The sequence below is a fragment of the Schistocerca nitens genome, chromosome 2 (assembly GCF_023898315.1).
Source record: "Schistocerca nitens isolate TAMUIC-IGC-003100 chromosome 2, iqSchNite1.1, whole genome shotgun sequence".
NCBI lineage: Eukaryota > Metazoa > Arthropoda > Insecta > Orthoptera > Acrididae > Schistocerca > Schistocerca nitens.
The window spans coordinates 846675658-846697646 of NC_064615.1; the positions used below are offsets into that span (position 1 = coordinate 846675658).

The 21989-nt window shown below is 41.4% G+C and overlaps 1 pseudogene; it reads left to right on the forward strand.

The window, feature by feature from the left end:
• The first annotated feature begins 20317 nt into the window (after positions 1–20317).
• On the forward strand, positions 20318–20435 carry LOC126237953 (5S ribosomal RNA; annotated as a pseudogene).
• Positions 20436–21989: the final 1554 nt, after the last annotated feature.

The following is a 21989-nucleotide window of genomic DNA, read 5'->3' on the forward strand; positions in this document are numbered from 1 at the left end:
AAGCGGACTTCATTCATATTCCAGCGACGTTTTGCTGTAATTTATTATGCGGGTCCGTACAAGAATTCGATGTTACGGTAGTTATCGGCGCCGTCTGTGAATGCTGTATCAGTCGGCTACATTTCTCGTAAAACGTGCAAAATTCAGAATTACACGACCGTCCGGTTGGTAGTTCAGTTAGTGGATGCAAGGTGCGGGACGATTGGAGGTGCATGTCGGCGATAATGCTTGATTTTTACGCGATATCGCAGCTCAAACAGAATCGACGAAATAGCTATTTGACTTATCAGACACAGTCCTTCAATTAATACCTTCGAGCGGAAAGGGTAATTTTTAAGAAAATTTGTTAGTCCGTTTAGGAGTGAAGAGTGTCCTTCCCCAAGATGCTCACTACAGGCGGGTGTAAAATGAATGTGCGCAACGGGAAATAATAAAAACTAAAATGATGATTTGGCCCTGTCTGACTACCCCCTGAAGAATATCTTAGAATTTCTTAATTCCATAAATTACAGTCTAAACATAAATGAATGATGAAGGCAACTAATACTACTAAATGATAAAAGTTGTTTCTTATTGTACGTTTATTGTAGATTTAAAAAATCCTTTCTGACAAACGTCTATATTTCCTAAGTAAAATTATTAATCAATAGCCCAACTCTGCCCCCTTTTATGGCCACGCGATCTGACATAAATAACGCGAAATGACTGACATTATCTACGTACTAAAAATTAGAAGACATTACTTTCAAAGATGATCTACAGTGGTGTGGAACCTCAGTGGAAATAAACTAACGTGATCACAGCTGTTTCACATTATAGCCCCAATAAGCCGAAGCAATTTACGATATCACCGTATGTACTGCGTCTGGTGCGTCGGAGTGATGGTTCTCGTACAAGTCTGCGTCGATAGAAGAAATCCAGCCACAAAATAAAACTATTTCAAACACTAGGACGGCAGAAGGCGGTCCTCTGACTAATACACTCTAACACTGTCTTCTCCTCTCTGTGTTATACATACGAGAAACGCTATCCCAGCCACAAGGACAGAGTTCTAATAACGTCTCAACACAAGTATAGGCAGAAGAAGTGCTCTCAATCACTGAACGCTGCGCACTCAACGACGACTTCCAACCCGGAGGCGAGTCTAGAATAGTATAAGTTTGCAACCGTACAGTGTCTAACTGTTCTAACTATAAACTCTCCTGAGAGCAAAGACAGCACGTCCGTCCGTCTCAACAAAGCTGATATCGAGCGACTGTCACACACGGGCGCTGACAACGGAAGACCTCGTCTCTCCAGTGCTGGCTCCCACCAAGGCTTGGCTTCCCACCATCGTAATTCCGAAAACGAATCACATTCCCGAAACCACGGAATATTCTCCCTCTCTAGGGATTCCTCCGAACGTCGACCAACCATATTTTAGTCTTTTATCGTCCAGCGCGGAGAGTTTGCGAGGAAAAACCTATACTCGTACAATGGTACGCTTCTGAGTAAAAATCCTTGGAAATAACCCATCCTGCATGGTTTCCGAGGTGCCGCTTCTTCGTTCCTCTCATCTGCGTCCAAGATTTTCAGCGTTCGGAAGTATTATCCGGTTATCCTTTCGGCCCCTACTACAATAGCGGCCTGCCGTCACCCTTTTGTACTCCAGAGCTCAGGTGCCACGACGTCTGTCTAGCTACTTCCTGTGTTTAAGCAGGACCAACACCTGTGCAGGCCTTCCACCCAGCGCTTGAGTTCTGCCTGCGTTTGAACTCCAATGGTTTTCCAACCTCTACTAGTATAGGCAATCATTCATTACGCCGTTTTTTCTAATAAAGACACTCCGTCACCTTTCATGCAATAAGCGTTAACAATTATTTACAAGACGTACGTGACAATGTCAGTCTCCTTTATATATTCATATATACGATGTACAACCTATCACATGATACCTAATTGTGTTTGTAGATCACAGCAAAGTAAGTGGATGAGTTCTTGTAAGGTGCGAAATTATAGCCGCCTTACACTTCAAGTGGAAGATACCTAAGGGCTTTTGCAATCATAATAAGCTACAGCAAACAGTTTGGCCAATTCATTTTACTAAGAAAAGAAAGCGAGCAGCAGAATAGAGGCCTCAGCAGAAGAGCGCAGGAGAAGAAATAATGCAGTAAGAGTTCCCAGAAAATGTTATGGAATAACTTTTGAAAGAAATGTTCTTTTTATTTCATATCTTCGTACCGATCGTGATGATGTCACTGGGGAAATGACCTGAACGAAGCTCTTACAGTAACAGTATTATTGCTGGAGCCCGTAAGTCTTGATAAATAAAACGTGAGAGGCTCGCTTGACGGCGTTTATATCGTAATAACCAATTTCTGCCACCTTTCATTTCAAATTTGGCATAAATTACGGGTACTTTTGTAAAAAGTTTCAATGTCAATATTAACAAACTTTATATCAATATAATCGTTTTCTGTAGTTTCCTAATACGGTTAAAAATATAAATTTCTGCAGTAAAATACACTATTGCTCCAATATCTCTGTCGATATAGGAGCAGCCCACCAGAGACGGTGTCGCCAAACGTGCTCTTCGTTTGCTTTTGTAAAACCGAACAGAAGAGCAATACGAAATTTGGACATGGGAAGGTAGTAAGGATCGAACCCGAGCCAAATGCTGAACAGTCTCATGCAGTATTGTCTACGCTATGAAGACAACTGTCGCTAACTTATCTGACGGACAGCTTCAATTTGAGCACGCAACGCCTTGTATCACGTCTTCGTCTCGGTGTGATAATGTTCATATTTGATGAAAGACCTCAATACGCTTCTAAATGCTGTGGAGGAACAGAAGTGAGCCGACACCAAGTAACCGTGTTTCGCAGCGTTAGCTAGATAACAGATAACGGAACACTCTTTTGGCAAACCATCTAAAGAGACTATCTGGTGTACACTCTTCTAATTTGTAGGAATTAAGCTACACCTATCCCGGATATGTAATTCTCCCGATCTGATGTCGGGTGACTATCGGATGATGTCCGAAGGAAAACGAACACCAAGACTACAATCGTAAGTGCCTGCAGTGGAAGCGACAACGACCGATGTCGCTCGATTACGAACCGACGAGTTGACGGAACAAACATGGTTTTTTTCGTTTCCGATATCGAAACCCGACCGGACATAATGACGACGAAAATTGATAAAGAAAAGACTACCATAATCGCGACATTAAACTAGAACTCTTCAGTCCGGAACCGCGCTGCTGCAACGGTCGCAGGTTCGAATCCTACCTCGGACATTAATGTGTGTGGTTTGCTTAGGTTGGTTAGGTTTAAGTAGTTCTAAGTCTAGGGGACTGATGACCTCAGCTGTTAAGTCCCAGAGTGCTTAGAGCCATTTTCAAACTAGAATTGTAGGAATGTATTGGGGACTAACTATTAGTAAAAGTCAAATATCACTTGTAGTATTTTTAAAAGGATTTAAAATTACTGGATTTTACTACGGACAGCATTAAGTTACATCACTTCAAAAACAGCATTTAACAGTTAAAAACTAATGGTATATTATTGTTCATTTAGCCGGAAATCGCGCTGGTTCCGATCAAGTATGATTTGGAACTGAAGTAAAATAACATACTGGGTGCCTTACATCTTTTACCGCGTCATCCTCCATTGAAATTATTTGAGCAAATTTAGAAAATTGCCTGTAGAATATATTCACGTTCTTAATAAGAGCTCACGTCTCTGGCTAACAGATATGCAGGATGACTTTGGTAATGGATATAGAAATTCTGATAGACAGAGAAAGTACTCACAAGGTATATATATATCAAGCAGCTACTTCGTCTATGAGTAGTGAATCAAATGGAAGAAGGTAATAACATTGCTAAAGTATTCTTCCTCCGGGCTTGGCCTAGAGAGACTTTCCGTCAGTCTCAGACTGAATATAATAGGATTCTCGTTTCTATCCACAGCATATTGACAACCGGAACCAGGGTCGCTCGTATGCGACTGTTTCTTCCGACGTACACTCGCGGCTGACTGTTTCTCCCACCGACACTTTCCTAAGGTCGTTCCCATAAACAAAAAAATTGACGTTATTTTTTTATTCAAACGCTGACCGAAAATGGAAGAGGAATTACCGCCCGCAAATTATCTCTTTTTTCTGCAAAAACAACATCTCTTTACGCCTTAAAAAGTCAGTCAATGACCGTAAGTCCTGCATCTACATGTCTATACATACAGGATAGTATTTGTTAATTTATAAATCAGTAACAACAACCCATTTTGTAAGTTTCTTGTAGTTTTCGTTGGTACATGCTAATCGAAATATCACGACTAATTCGTTACCAACTCGCCGGCCGGAGTGGCCGAGCGGTTCTAGGCGCTACAAAAAATGGTTCAAATAGCTCTGAGCACTATGGGACTCAACTTCTGAGGTCATTAGTCCCCTAGAACTTATAACTAGTTAAACCTAACTAACCTAATGACATCACACACATCCATGCCCGAGGAAGGATTCGAACCTGCGACCGTAGCGGTCTTGCGGTTCCAGACTGCAGCGCCTAGAACCGCACGGCCACTTCGGCCGGCTAGGCACTACAGTCTGGAACCACGCGACCGCTACGGTCGCAGATTCGAATCCTGCCTCGGGCATGGATGTGTGTGTGATGTCCTTAGGTTAGTTAGGTTTAAGTAGTTTTAAGTTCTAGGGGACTTATGACCTCAGCAGTTGAGTCCCATAGTGCTCAGAGCCATTTGAACCATTTTTTGTTACCAACTCATCATTGACTTCTGCATTGAAATGAGATTTTCAGTTGAAAATTTCTCAGAAGGGCAGCTGTAGATAGGAGTTCGTAAAACAAAATGATTTTATTTCAGTTAACAGTCGCGATATTAGGTTAAGCCACGTTGATGACGAACAATAATATCTTTTATGGGCACCACACACTTCAGCTCACTCGATTTCTGTAACTCTGGCATAATTTTTACCTGTATTGGTCCATCATCTTCTTATCTGTTTCATAATCCGGGCTGCCTCTGGTGAATGAGTAGGTTGGTAACCATCATTGTTCGCGTAAGTCTCACGATAAAATGTAACGTACGGCAAGGTAAATGAAAGTATAAAATATCTCAGAGGGTTCTAGTTTCCTATTGTGAAGCAATTAACGAACTAACACGAATAGTGCTCGGTCATTCACCCTCGAATAATCCGCCTCCAACCTCTCCCGCTGAAAAACATTAAAAACATAAGTTACATGTATGACAAGGAAACATGATGGAATTTTTAAAAATAAATAACCCTACCAATCATAGTAAAATAACTAATTATTAAGATAGCCAACTATGAATGAATAAACTTACGTGTTGTCGGTTCAAGCTCACAAAACAGAAAGACAAAGTGACAGGCATATGATAAGTGAAGAAGCTCTAACATTCTGCCTGGTGTCTGTTTGTTCTAAGTTGTGTCTCCCTACCACTTTCGCGCAACGACGCTCTGAGCGTGTTTTTTAGGGAATTGACAAGTTTGAACCTGGTACCTGTTGCTGGTAAGGAGACGCCAGACCACACATGACATGTAGAGTTCAGAAGAGTTCAGTGAGACTAGCGATGATTTAATCAAATACTTAATGATTTCAGCGTCATATCCACTGCATTCCCTGTAAAAGAATCTTAATACTAACTGTAAGGTGTTAGGCAAATCCAACACCTTCCATGAAAACCCTGAGATGATAAGCAAATCTAGTAGTATGTCACATAGCTCTGAATAAATCGTGACATTAAATTAACCAAAGTAATACGAGTAACGGGTGAGCAAATGGAATACCACAGACTAACACAAGAATGCCTAAATGCATGTCATACCTTCCCACCGTGAGACAGACGCAGTTCCGAGGGGAGAAACGAGAACAGAAGCCGAGAGCAGAACCGTGTTAAGCTAGAAGGCCCTACGATAAGGGACGGACACCCACGTCGCCAGCTAACCGCTAGGACCATCCCCCAGCCCATGTTAAAAGATAGAGCCCTCCAGAAGAACAGTATAGATCTTACGATAACATTAAAAGGACCATGTCAGCTGCAAGTTTTAGCGTGAGACTTTTTCGCGTCTCTGTTACGTTGCAAACTTTAAAAACAATACCCCACCATGAAAAGTATAACGTTTCCCATTGGATAGCCAGAATCTTTGTAGGCGGAGCTTAAGGTTAACATTGAGATCCTAATTGGTCAGATGAAAACACAGCCAGATAGTTTTTTTAAACCAACTTCGGTAAATTGTAGTAAGGAGAAGTTAGGAGAGAGTTGCTTCCGAGACGGCGAGGTGAACGGAGCTGTGCTGCCCGCCGCCCCCTGACGAACACCGACAAGGTAATGAACGCACGCGATGCCGCATAACAGCGCATAAAGCTTCACTCAGAACTGCAGAAGTCTCATCTGTTACACCCCCTTTCTGCGTAATACTAGTGTCGATCGTCAATAAAAGCTCATGGTGTTCACATTTGCCACTTGAAGTAAAAATCTGAAACGCGATGATTTTTCTGTTAGATAGTTATTGAGAAGCCACATCAGCCACTGTAATTTACGACAAGTTAGATAAGTAATTAAAGATAATTGAGGGTCACTGTAGACCATTTTGATAGTTTTCTTTCTTGTGAAACTTAATTTAAACCTAGATTATAGATGTGATATGGCATAGGTCATCCTTCGATCCATTCTAGAAACTGGAAAACCACTCAGGGAATATTCGTTCACATTTTTGTTGAACACAGTTGGTTTTTATCATCCTGTATTAAAACATTTCCTTTTATCAATAGTGCGATTTATAAACAATGTTTTGTGAGTAGAATAAAATTTCCAATGGTAAACTTAACTGCTTTTTCGACGTTATTTTTCCAGCTAACTAAAAATACGAAAGCCTTGAACCGCTTCCACTAAATTTAGTTAGTATTAAGATTCTTTTACAGGGAGTGCAGTGGAGCTGACGCTGAAATCATTAAGTATTTGGTTATATCATCGCTAGTCTCACTGAAGTCTTCTGAACTCTACATGTCATGTGTGGTCTGAAGTCTCCTTACCAGCAAGAGGTCCCAGTTTCAAACTAGTCAATTCCCTAAAAAACACGCTCAGAGCGTCGTTGCGCGAAAGTGGTAGGGAGACACCACGCAGAATGTTAGATAACTAAATTTAGTGGAAGGGGTTCAAGGCTTTCCTATTTTTAGTTAGCTGGTAAAATAACGTCGAAAAAGCAGTTAAGTTTACCATTGGAATTTTTATTCTACTCACAAAACGTTGTTTATAAATTGCGCTATTAAATTGCGCTATTGATGAAAGGAAATATTTTAATACAGGATGATAAAAACGAACTACGTTCAACAAAAATGTGAAAGCATATTCCCTGAATGGGTTTCGAAGTTCTACAATGATTCGAAGGATGACCTAGGCCATATCACATTTATAATCTAGATTTAAATTAAGTTTCATAAAAGAGAAAACTATGAAAAGTGGTCTACGGCGACCCTCAATTATCTTTAATTACTTATTTAACTTGTCGTAAATTACAGTGGCTGATGTGGCTTCTCAATAATTATATAACAGAAAAATCATCGCGTTTGAGATTTTAACTTACGTTGCAAATGTGAATACCATGAGCTTTTATTGACGATCGACACTAGTATTACACAAGAAGGGGATGTAACAGATGAGACTTCTGCAGTTCTGAGTGAAGCCTTATGACTCTTATGCGGCATCGCGTGCATTCATTACCTTGTCGGTGGTTAGTCAGCGTCAGGGGGCGCCGTCGGCGCAGCTCCACACACCTCGCCGTCTTGGAAGTAACTCTTTCTAACTTCTCCTTACTACAATTTACCAAAGTTGGTTTAAGAAAATCTATCTGGCTGTGTTTTTAACTGACCAATTAGGATCTCAATGTTAACCTTAAGCTCCGCGTACAAAAATTCTGTCTATACAATGAGAAATGTTATACTTTTCGTGGTGGGGCAATGTTTTTAACGTTTGCAACGTAACAGAGACGCGTATAGTCTCACGCTAAAACTTGCAGCTGGTGTGGCCCTTTTAGTGTTATCGTAAGATCTATACTGTTCTTCTGGAGGGCTCTCTCCTTTAACATGGGCTGGGGGGTGGTCTTGGCGGTCGGCCGGCGATGTGGATGTCCGTCCCTTATCGTAGGGCCTTCTAGCTTAACACGGTTCTGCTCTCGGCTTCTGTTCTCTTTTCTCCCCTCTGAACTGCGTCTCTTACACGGTGGGAAGGTATGACATGCATTTAGGCGTTCAATGAAAGGATTATTCTCTGTCTGTCTATGGTATTCCATTTGCTCACTCGTTTATCGTATTACTTTGGTTAATTTAATGTCCGGATGTATTCTGAACGTTGTGACATATTGCCGGATTTGCTATCATGTCAGGGTTCTTATGGAAGGTGTTGGATTTGCCTGACACCTTACAAAGCCTCAATCTATTTTTCTCAGCGACATTAGCTTGCCACGTGTCACAGCTCTAGAGGTTTCGCTAAGTATAAATGCTCATTGCAATGGTAAAAATGTTCTCTGATTTGTTGACAGGCAAGATATTTTATCAAATGCATTTAGGAATAAATTGTTTTTCCCTACAAGAAATATTTTCGAACATGAGTTAAATACGAAGCAAAAATAAAACGAAACACTTTGATTAGATGCCCATCGATGACTCACTTCACCACATTTAATAATTAGAACGTCAATAACCGTTATAGTTTTTTCTTTCGTATCATCCACTAATCTATAGACAGCAAAGATTGTCTTAGGGCGATTCTCATAGCTACTGCGCTCTCCTTGATGTAGTTCCAACATTAGAAACGAGGTGACTATGAGAAAATATTGAGAAATCAACAAAATTGTTACATACTACGAGTCGAAGAATGGAATGTCACAAGTATGAATGTGAGAAAGATGCATAGAGGTTAACATATATATAGACCATAGCATTACGGAAAGAGGTCAGAGGGTGGGTTACTGCACTCAGTTCAATGAAAGGATTATTCTCTGTCGGAATCGACAGCATACCAACGACGGGATGTCCCAGTAGGGTTCGGCCACCAAGTGCAAGTTTTGTTTTATCCGGGCCACATTGGGCGACTTGCGGCCGATGATGAGGATGAAGTGATGATTAAGACAACACAACCCGCAGTCCACGAGCGGAGAAAATCTCTGACCCGGTAGGGAATCGAACCTGGGCCCAGTGCATGGGAGGCAAGCACGTTACAAACCAGCTAAGCAGGCGGACAAAAAGAAAGTGAAGAGACGAATCAAGTACATGAGCAAATTGAGCTTACACTTCAGTATTTAAATATTCAGTATTAAAATCTTGTAATAATAGCTATGGTTGATGGGAAAACTTTAGCAGTGGAAGTAATAGAAGACAGAGTTACGCAGAAATATGTGTTGGTAGTAGGAATGAGAGAGAAGACGAAAATTGAGCTTTGTATTAAATTTCAGTTCACTTTTTCTTTTTTTTAAATCAGTTTTTAACTTATCTGATGCGGCTTGCCACGAACATCACTCTTGTGCCAACCTCTTCATCGTATAATAGCATTTGTACGCAGTGCCGTCAACTGTCTGTTGAATAAATTTCAATCTCTGTCTTCCCCTGCAGTTTTTTATCCTTTACAGACCCAACTAGTACCACGGACTTTATTCCCTGATGTCTTAAACTATGACTTAACATCATATCCCTTCATCTGATCAAAGTTTTCCTTATGTTCCTTTCTTCGCCTATTCTGATGAGAACCTGCTCATTTTTTATCAGTAGAGCTAATTTAGAATATGCTTCTAAAGCACTACGTCTCAAACTCTCCGATTCTCTTTTCTTCAGCTTTTCTCACAGTCCGTGATTTAGTACCACACAATGCTGCACTCCGAACTAACATACTCAGAAATATCTTCCATAAACTGAGACCTATGTTTAATACAAACAGACTGCTTTTGGTCAGGAATTCCCTGTACTAGTCTGCTTTTTATGTCCTCCGTGCTTAGTTCATCATTTGTTACTTTGTAACAATATTTGAGCCTCATCGCAACGAGTAAAATTGGCTTGCTCTGTGTATCTTTTCGCGGGGGAATCTTCCTTTGTTGAAGTGGAGGCGGGTTAATTGTTGGACAATCTGACGTGAATACCAGTTCCTAAGATTTTTTCGCGAGTACAGTGTCGGCATTCTTTTATGAACACACTTTTGTAGTTCCTAAATGTCCATGTTACATACTCATACTACACTAATTTGTCAAAATTCTTAGGAATGCGTGTCTAAATTTATGGGACACATTCCTTTAGTCTAGCTCGTTGAAAAAGGATAGCACAGGCGGACTTCTGTAAAATATCGCATTAAGGCTTAGAGCTTGCGTGAAATTTTTCCAACAAAAGGAGTTGTTAATTATTTTTGAAAACGTTTCTGTAGAAAATCAGTGTCCAAAATAGAATATTTACAAAGGCACGGTGTCTGGTTTCGGTCACCCCATGATCATCTTCACACCTTCAAAACCATATTGATGGGTAATGGATGTACACGAAACAGGAACCACTGAATGACCTGACACTAACCAGATATTCTGCGGTCTGTCCACATTTAAGTTAAGCTGCTGCCCTTCATATCTTTCTTCATATCTTTACATCATTCGGAGATCTTATCTTCCTAAAAACTACACCGTTAGCTATATCCTAATGAACCGCCCTGGTGTCGCACGGGTAGCACTAAATATCTATGGCCGGACGGCTTGTCTGGCTAAAAGGTAATGAATTACATACGCTAACCTTCACCGTGTGATTCAGTCTATCTATTAGCGGAAACCCCATCAAAATCCTTAGAGTAGTTCCTGGGACTGACCTTGACATACAGAGAAAGTAATGCGGCGGGGGATTTTCATTCAGTACTATGCATAGAATTGGTGGTAATACGAGCCTGTCTAATGAATCTTTTATGTGGTTCGAGGATATCAGCAGTCCTACGGGGCTTCGATGGGACACAGCCGATGCTATCGTCGCTTTTGTTGGACATGTTCTGTCCAGCACAACCTACTGTGTTCTTTCAACTGCAAATTCCTTAACTTTATCACAATGGAGAAGAGCGGCTTAGCTCGAATAATGTTAGCTAAGCCAAGCGATGTAGTCCACTGCAAGGGTGATTGTAAAGATTTTCCATTGGAATGGTTATAATGCAAACTGTCATGTAGAGACGACTGCAATTTCTTTTTATTTTTATTTATTTATTTTTTTTTTTTTTGGTTTCCTCGCACACGATGTGGAGATGGCGATTGCAAGTAATTAAACCGCCAACAATTTCTATTGTAAATTTTCTGACTTCTATGATCCTCGTCAAAAGATTTTACTAGCCGTAGCAATTCCAGGTTGTCTATTTACAGCTCTTTCAGATGGAGAAGTCGATATTGTTGAAATTAAGAAAGAGGGAAATAATATTTAGAGATAAAGTGATAGTGTTCAAGACACGGTACGAATGTCTCGTAGAAATAATAGTGACACAGATGTCTATAACGATGTGATAATCACCATCACTGTTATAAAAAACACCTGATCCTCTTTATTCAAGGAGTTGCTCGGAGCTTTGCCAGTGCTTTTTAATGTGCCTATCATTTAGGTTCATACGACTGTATCACCTGTAGTACCGTAATTTATCATGTCCGCTCTATCGACGTATTCGTTCCATTTTTTATTTTTTTGTATCCAAATTTTATATTGTTTTAACATCATTCAGTTTGCCTCAGTTCTTATCGTTTGTCATGTTATTACCCACAGAGAATCATATGAATTACCTCGTAAATACTATTTCAGGTAGCTTAATTCTGTTTTAGCATTTTTTATTTATTTTTAGTTCCTCCAAGTCATCCTCCTATACACCTGATTAGTTACTTTCATTCATCATCATTACTATCATCATCAACAAGAATTAGTCTTGTTAACATATCTCGTTTTTCATTTTCCTCCACTATGCTTTTCAATCTAATATGAGTCTTATATAATCATTTCGGATGTGATCAACTCTTACATATCTTTAAATCAAGCTTGGTAACCCTATTTCTGATGCCCTGGTTTTTCGTTTTTCTCTTAGTTTTCAATTCACTTCTCCACAATGGAGACTGTTATAATTTCCTCTGCATCATTTGACTTAATTCGACTACATTTTATTAAACTTGTTTTGAATCTGTTGATGTTCATCTGATAACCCCCTTTCGTCCATTCCGTTCAGCTGCTCTTCCTAATACCTTTCTGTCTCTGACCGAATGACAATGTCATAGACAAACATCGAAGTTTTTATTCCTTCTTCCTGAACTTTAATTCATTCTCAAAATTTTTACTTGGTTGCCTTTACTAGATGCTCAATTAACAGACTAAGTAACATTGGGGATAGGCTACAATCCTGTCTCACTTCTTTCTCAGATACTGCTTCCCCGTCATCGAGTATGCTTTCTGTACAAATTGTAAATAACCTTTCGCTACCTGTCTTTCGCCCCTGCTTCCTTCAGAATTTTGAGAATCATATTCCTGTCAACAATACCTAAAGCTTTCTTTAAATCCAAAAACGTTATAAACGTGGATTTGTCTTCCACGTGTCTTTTCAGTCACAGAGTCAGTATTATATCGCGTATTTCTACGTGTATTTGCAGCTCAAACTGATTTCTCCCCAGGTCAGCTTCTACCAGTTTTTCCATTCTTCTGTAGTAACTACAGTGTTTAACAAGATTGGCCGGTTCCACGAGTTTGTTTGCTATTAAGAATGCTGCACTTGTAAACTGTTCCCTTTCCTTGCTTAGGAGTCAAGGCCTTGCAAGGGCTCCGCATATCCTTCATTTCATTACTGTAGTTTTGTTTCTACATCTCTTTCCTGATGACACAATTATTCTATCAATTTTCATGTAATGATTGCGAAATACGTGTGTGTTAACTGTCAGCTCTAGAGGAACGGATCTTACTGTTGCAGCATGTTCCAAACAGTGGGCCTTCCTGAACGGAAAGCAGAAGATCCGCAAAGGCTTTCGTGACTGACTGTGGGATACCTGGACGAGGAATGACCCTGGTGCTCAGTGTGAGGGCGCAGGGTCAGCGCGCCTGTGTGTGTGTGTGTGTGTGAGCTGTCCGTTCCGCTACAGTGGCTGCGCCGCCCACGCAGCGCTGTAGGCCGGCGCGCCCGCCGTCGGTCTTGCAGCCCGGCACCCTTGCCCACACGGACTGCTGCCGGAGGAAACAGACGAGACTTTCGTTACGGATTATCGCTCCTTAACTGCGAATCATTGTAATCCGTTCTCAACAATGAAAGTTGTTAGCACAAGCTTTCGCTACGGATTATCGCTCCTCAATTGCGAATCACTGTACCCCATTCACAACAATGAAAGTTGTTAGCACTGGCTAAACAGGCAAGAATATTTATATGCTGTCCGAATGATAACTGCCGATGTATGTAGCCCTGTTGTACATATTTACTAATTTTCCCGTCAGCAGGTGCCTTATACTTTCATTTCATTACGCCTTCTTTCCGCAGCATTTAGGCAACGTGGCACTATTTAACCAAAACTAACGGAAGTCAGAATTAAATGAACATAACGCAACTACTACATTTGCTGACAAAAAAGTGATGGATCCCGAAGACATGGTCTGATGTCAATGTAAATTCTTACACTGACATATCATGGTTGGGTATGTAAATGATTAAGTGGCTCTAAGCAATAGAGAACTTAGAACTACTTAAACCTAACTAACCTAAGGACATCACACACATCAATGCCCGAGGCAGGATTCGAACCTGCGACCGTAGCGGTCGCGTGGTTTCAGACCAAAGCGCCTACAACCGCTCGGCCACACCGGCTGGCGCCGAAAGTAATTCTCGAAGATTAATGATAAACTTATAAATACAACGGAAGAATTAAAAAAACATAATATAACTGAACTACGTACGGATGGACACTTAAGTGAAAAAGAGGATAAAAATAAATTGAATATTGTTCAGGAAATTCAGTACAGTACTCGTGCGCAAATAAAATTTCCAGTTTACCTTAAACGTGTAGATTGGGCTGCTTAATCTGTACTTGTTTGGTGGGGCGCAATTGAGTGCTTGTGCATGTTAACGTTTTCGATATCACCAGATGGAAATGATCTCACCTGATAATCTCAATTTTTTCGCTGGACCGTGGAGACGTCAGAATACCCTACGTGCAGCAGGGAATTCTTTCGCCGAGATAAATGACTTAACTAATGGCAGGAACAGGGGGGAACTATAGGCTAGTAACAGACAGAGAACTGTAATAGTCAGTTATGATATTGATAAAAATACACAAATGCAAGGTAGTATTGTTACAAAGAATGGGATTTAGCCAGTCCACAATTGTGGGCTGTATGGAAAACCGCTGTCCTGTTGTAATATAAGATAAATATACATAATACATATATTAAATAAAACGGAAAACAACTGTAACTCGTCCAGACCCGAAAGAGAGTGATAGACAAACAGACAGCGGCAATGTGGCAACTCTTATCGCTCTGATATCGGTGGAACCTTAAAGCAGGCTTCCCACGGTGCAAATCGAGTATTTGCTTGTTAATCAAGGACGAAGTTCCAACAAACTTTCTACTCTCAATCGTCTTTACTAAAGCCGACTGAATCTGCAGATGGCTGTTTCCAAAATAATGGATGCTAACACATTCACCGCGCATGATGGAAACTACAGCACTACCGCTAGTCATGAAGTGAAGCTGACTAAGAACAGCAACGAAATGGGGTTGAGTTTTGTAACTTCGGAAGCAGCACACAATGTGCCTCCTCCAAAAGAAAGGGGTCCCTTTAGCCAACTTAACTTTGGTAAGGTTAGAAACAGTTCCTACTGCTTCCGGCTCGGCCTCCTGGCCTTCATGTTGGTGACCATATGGTGGCAACAGTTCCCCGAACGTGCGCGGGATCAGTGTTCCAACACGACGACATTGCTATAACTTGAACGTGAAAGTAATGGCCCCAAAAGTCTGCCGATTTTCGCCATCTTGTGCAGTTTATGAATTAGATGATCGTTGTTGTTGTTGTGGTCATCAGTCCAGAGACTGGATTGATGCAGCTCTCCATGCTACTCTATCATGTGCAAGCTTCTTCATCTCCCAGTACCTACTGCAACCTACACCCTTCTAAACCTGTCTAGTGTATTCATCTCTTGGTCTTCCTCTACGATTTTTACCCTCCAAGCTACCCTGCAATACTAAACTGGTGATCCCTTGAAGCCTATGAAGCGATCCCTTCTTCTAGTCAAGTTGTACCACAAATTTCTCTTCTCGCCAATTCTATTCAGTACCTCCTTATTAGTTATGTGATATACCCATCTAATCTTCAGCATTCTTCTATAGCACCCCATTTCGAAAGCTTCTATTCTCTTCTTGTCCAAACTATTTATCGTCCACGTTTCACTTCCATACATGGCTACACTCCACACAAATATTTTCATAAACGACTTCCTGACACTTAAATTTATACTCGATGTTAACAAATTTCTCTACCTCAGAAACACTTTCCTTGCCATTGCCAGTCTACATTTTATATCCTCTCTACTTCGATCACCCTGAGTTATTCTGCTCCCCAAATAGCAAAACGCATTTACTACATTATAGGTCTCATTCCCTAATCCAATTCCCTCAGCATCGCCCGATTTCATTCCGCTACATTCCATTATCCTCGTTTAGCTTTTGTTGATGTTCATCTTATCTTTCAAGACACTGTCCATTCCATTCAACTGCTCTTGCAAGTCCTTTGCTGTCTCTGACAGAATTACAATGTCATTGGCGAACCTCAAAGATTTTATTTCTTCTCCATGGATTTCGATACCTACTCCGAATTTTTCTTTTGTTTCCTTTACTGCTTGCTCAATATACAGATTGAATAACATCGGGGAGAGGCTAGAACCCTGTCTCACTCCCTTCCCAACCGCTGCTTCCCTTTCATGCCCCTCGACAATTATAATTGCCATCTGGTTTCTGTACAAATTGTAAATAGCCTTTCGCTCCCTGTATTTTACCCCTGCCGCCTTTAGAATTTGAAAACGAGTATTCCAGTCAACATTGTCAAAAGATTTCTCTAAGTCTACAAGTCCTAGAAACGTAGGTTTGCCTTTCCTTAATCTATTTTCTAAGATAAGTCGTAGGGTCAATATTGCCTCACGTGTTCCAGCATTTCTACGGAATCCAAATTGATCTTCCCCGAGGTCGGCTTCTACCAGTATTTCCATTCGTCTGTAAATAATTCGTGTTAGTATTTTTCAGCTGTCACTTATTAACCTGATAGTTCGGTAATTTTCACATCCATCAACACCTGCTTTCTTTGGGATTGAAATTATTATATTGTTCTTCAAGTCTGAGAGTATTTCGCCTGTCTCATACATCTTGCATGGTAGAGTTTTGTCGGGGCAGGCTCTCCCAAGGTTATCAGAAGTTCTAATGGAATGTTGTCTAATCCCGGGGCCTTGTTTCGATTTAGGTCTTCCAGTGCTCTGTCAAACTCTTTACGTAGTATCATATCTCCCATTTCATCTTCATCTATATGCTCTTTCATTTCCATGATATTGTCCTCAAGAATATCGAATTTGCATAGACACTCTATATACTCCTTCCACCTTTCTGCTTTCCCTTCTTTGCTTAGAACTGGGTTTCCATCTGAGCTCTTGATGTTCATACAAGTGGTTCTCTTATCTCCAAAGGTCTCTTTAATTTTCCTGTAGGCAGTATCTATCTTACCCCTAGTGAGATAAGCCTCTACATCCTTACATTTGTCCTCTAGCCATCCCTGCTTAGCCATTTTGCACTTCCTGTCGATCTCATTTTTGAGACGTTTGTATTTCTTTTTGCCTGCTTCATTTATTGCATCTTTATATTCTCTCCTTTCATCAATTAAATTCAATATTTCTTCTGTTACCCAAGGATTTCTATTAGCCCTCGTCTTTTTACCTACTTGATCCACTGCTGCCTTCCCTACTTCATCCCTCAGAGCTACCCATTCTTCTTCTACTGTATTTCTTTCCCCCATTCCTGTCAATTGTTCCCTTACGCTCTCCCTGAAACTCTGTACAACCTCTGGTTCTTTCAGTTTATCCAGGTCCCATCTTCTTAAATTCCGACCTTCTTGCAGTTTTTTTAGTTTTAACCTACAGTTCATAACCAATAGATTGTGGTCAGAATCCACATCTGCTCCAGGAAATGTCGTACAATTTAAAACCTGGTTCCAATGTCTTACCATTACATAATCTGAATCCTTCCAGTATCTCCAGGCTTTTTCCATGTACACAACCTTCTTTCATGATTCTTGAACCAAGTGTTAGCTATAATTAAGTTATGCTCTGTGCAAAATTCTACCAGGCGGCTTCCTCTTTCATTCCTTACGCCGATACCATATTCTCCTACTACGTTTCCTTCTCTTCTTTTTCCTACTATCGAATTCCAGTCACTCATGACTATTAGGTTTTAGTCTCCCTTCACAATAATTTCTTTTATCTCATCATAAATTTCATCAATCTCTTCGTCATCTGCGGAGCTAGTTGGCATATAAACTTGTACTACTGTGGTAGGCGTCAGTTTCGTACCTATCTTGGCCCTATGAATTCGTTCACCATGCTGTTTGTAGTAGCTTATCCGCATTCTTATTTTTTATTCATTATTAAACCTACTCCTGCATTACCCCTATTTGATTTTGTATTGATAACCCTGTATTGACCTGGCGAAAAGTCTTGTTCCTCCTACCACAGTACTTCACTAATTCCCAATATACCTAACTTTAACCTATACATTTCCCTTTTTAAATTTTCTAACCTACCTGCCCGATTAAGGGATCTGAAATTCCACGCTCCGATCCATAGAACGCCAGTTTTGTTTCTCCTGATAACAGCGTCCTCCTGAGCAGTCGCCGCCCGGAGGTCCGCATGGGGGACTATTTTACCTCTGTAATGTTTTACCGAAGAGGACGCCATCATCATTTAACCATATAGTAAAGCTGCATGCCCTCAAGAAAAATTACGGCCGTGTCCGCAGCACCACCATGAGGCATTCAGCGTCTCGTGGGCAGTGGTCATCATGTTTTGGCTCACCAGTGAACATCAGACAAGAAATTAGAGAGCACCTGATTCCATGTTGAAACTTCTGGCCCTAATAGTGGGCAAAATCTGAACGGTGGTTCCTAGTAACGTTGCCACCAGAAATTTATTTCGGATGTTATGTGACGGGTAAACACATTCTTCAGTTTCAGGGACTAATGTAGACTCTGTCGCAACAGTCAGTGAAATCTTACGCATAATCAACTGTTCGAATGTTAGAAGTCATTCCACTAAATCATTCATAATCTGATGAAGTAAGCCGTATGGTCGAATGGCAAGGATTGTAGTCACATACTACGCAGAAATGTGACACTTTCTTGTGGGACGGGAACGCATGTGTGTATTAGTGCTAGCCGGAGCCGCCCTTTGTCGAAGTACATGATTCCATCTAGCTTTCTCTCTCAGCCCTGAGGAGAATAATGTGAGAGGAAACTATGTTCAAGGGCACAGGATGCAGTGGTTCTGGGCAGGCGACAGCGTCGATACAATGCGCCAACCTGGTCATAGGTGGTGCCACGTGAAGTGGTTCTAGCAACAACCGCATCATCACTGTTGATGCCTTCACCTGACAGCTGCAACATTTAAATTCTCACGAATTAACTATTTCAGATGATTTTTGTCGTAATTCTACGTATTCTACAGCGCTGTTACCAGCTACTCCTGCTTTGAACTCTCCTATCTGCCCTTCCGTTAAGTTATAGCACCCATTCACTCAACGACTTTAGTGTGGCCTTCTCATAAATCTGACTTGCAACGGTTAAAATTTGGTGCTAATTTTATTCAAGGTGTTCTTGTTATCTGAAGGTGGCTTCATCATAAAACTCACCTGCTTCTTACAATCTAGAGCCTGAGCTTCGACCCAGGTGAAACCATGTTACAATGGCTCTGAAGGGTCACAGGAAAGGAACTGCTGCATCTGTTTGCCACTCAGTTTTCTTTTAAATTCAAAACCAAATTTAGCATTCTTTGCTTCTAATTTTAATTCTACTCCGACTAATTCTGCTAATTTCCGAGGTGTCTGGCTGCACCGCATAGCGAGCTGTTGACCTCTCTCTGGTGGAAATGCTTTTCTCTACAAAGGCAACCGTTACTTAGGTGTGATGGGAAATCCGGCGTTCGGTGGCTCTGAACTCTCCCCCCCCCCCCTACCCCTTGGGTGGCCAACGACGGTCACTAAGCCTCTAGATCGGATTTCTAAGTTTGTAGATGTCTGGCGGCAAGTAAAAGAGAGGTAGTTTTCCCCTAACGGCAGATAAAAGCGATCTCACGTGCTAATCTTTTCTTCCGTGAACCGTGAAGGTTTCAGACTACATTACCTATAGCAGTAAATTAATTTGCCGAGATAAGTGAATTAATTAATGACAAGAACAGGGGTATACTACAGCACAGTAACAGGGAGAGGACTGTAACAGAATCAGTTACATTCTTGATAAACACACACATATGGGAGGCAGTGTTCGCAGAGAGTGGAATTTCGCCATTCCCCATTTCATGGCAAGACAGGGGAGCGGCCAGTTTGCTGTAGGTTAATCTAAATGTAGATAAAAGAATCAAACATTAACAACAATAACTCATCCTGTCTCAAGAGATTCCGATAAACGGGAAACAGAGATAAACATGGGAGCCGAGAACCATAAACGAAAGGAGTTGTTCATGAGGAGTCACGTGGTATGACCACACAGACAGGGGCAGTGCGACAGAGCTTTACCGCTTTACTCAGTGTGTAAATCGCGTATTTGTATGTTAATCATGGACGATGCTGCCAAAGCATTCGACCGTGAATAGTGTGCTGGCTGAATCTACACATGATTGCTTCCAAGGTGACGGGAGGTAACACACTTATCGCGAAATGACGGCGTCTACCGCGCTTCTGCTAGTCGCAAAAAGCAGCCGACTAAGAACCGCAACGAAATGGAGCTCACTTATTTTGTAATCTTAACACACACTGCAGTCTGCTTCCTCCGATAGAAAAAGATCCATATGGTCAACACGAATAGGGTGGTGACGGAAACAGTTCCTCCTGAATGCCGCCAAGAGGGCTGCTCGGTATCCGGGTATGCTGTTTGGTGACCCTGTGGTGACTAGTTCTCTGGACTTGGATGGAGTCGTTTGTCCTAATCGCCGTCGTTATTGTAGCTTGAGTATAAAAGTAATAGTCCCGGAACTTCTGCTGAATTACAACATCTTATTTATTTTATGAATTAAATGATTCGTGATTATAACAACTGCTAACGGCCTTGCCGCAGTGGTAACACCGGTTCCCGTCAGATTACCGAAGTTAAGCGCTGTCGGGCCGGGCCAGCAAAAGGATGGGTGACCATCCGGTCTGCCGAGCGCTGTTGGCAAGTGGGGTTCACTTAGCCCTTGTGAGGCAAACTGAGGCGCTACTTGAATGAGAAGCAGCGGCTCCGGTCTCGGAAACTGACATACGGCCGGGAGAGCGGTGTGCTGACCACATGTCCCTCCATATCCACATCCAGTGACGCCGATGGACTGAGGATGTCACGGCGGTCGGTCGATACTGTTGGGCCTTCATGACCTGTTTGGGAGGAGTTTGGTTTTAGATTATAACAACTGCTCCGCCCCCACCATTAGATTAGTTCTCTATTCTGAAAACTTAGCATTATTGTTAGCTGGCCTGGGACAATTGATTTCATTGCACAAAATAGGCAGACTTCATTGAACTTTCGATTATCTAATTTATAGGCTAATTCCTATACTAACTGAAATCGCAATTACTTAAGCAACTCGAACCAGTGGCTGGAAAAGCGATTTTCATTTTATTCAATTCTCTTTCTTTGTAAGGGAACTAGACAGCTACTAATACTTCTCCACCCGCTCTCTACCTCTCACAAAATTCCCCTGGTTTCAAACGGAATGTTACAACCAGTGTACGGAGCTATTAGTAACAAGAAATACGGACGTTAAATGCGCATGCAATTCAAAAATCGAGCGTAGCCTAATGAGCAAAGTAAAGATGACTGTTGCTTATAATAAGAATGTCAGAAAAAGAATTAAATAGAAAAGAAAAAGAAAGAGTTTAGAACGTTACAATTACTGCTACGAAACTGAAAGAGAGATGGTCTGGGGATGTAACGAGATGAATTGACGGGAAATGGACTATGGAGATTGTGTGTAGGATATCTCCTGAAAAGACCTAGAGGTCGGCTTAATGGAAGACGGATTGTAGATACGAAAGACAAGTAGGGCAAACTTGGATGCGAAAAACAGAAGAATGTAACAAACGAAAATGTCTGGAAGATACCCATGTTTAGTAAGAGCGATGAATGGCTAGTGATAATAATGATATTAGCAGGCCCAGGAAAGACCTCGAAAGAAATGAGTGTCGTTTTGAAACTTTCTTTAGAAACTACTAAAATGCGCATCACATCGGTCCAGTACTGTCTCGTACTGCGCATTCCTCTCCACTGATCGCTGGCAGTCAGTGAAATCTGGTCTCCTAGGAGGCGCGTTGCCGTGAGTGACTCTGGATTCCATGATAACTGGTTTCGGTCAGAGTGCGATGTGACCCCGAAATCGGTGGTGAAACAGTTCTATCCATGCTCGTTTCATACACAATATTTCGACGAGCGACCCCACCGTCTTCTCTGGATGCTGCGTGTATTACTGCTATGTGTTCCCGCTGCCTGGACTCCAACCAGACTCCAACAATTCGGAGCAGAACAGCCAGAAGCTCACTATTAATCAGTCGCCCTGAGAAGACCTGAGAGATAACAATTAATCCATTGGGCGGTGGGCGGGGGGTTGAGGAGGGGTTTTGGACACCAAATTTCTGCCTCCCTTCTTCTCTTCACTGTCGTTATTCAGAAGCAGGCTTCATATCCAAAACATCTCTCTCTCTCTCTCTCTCTCTCTCTTCATGAGATTTGTGAAATAAA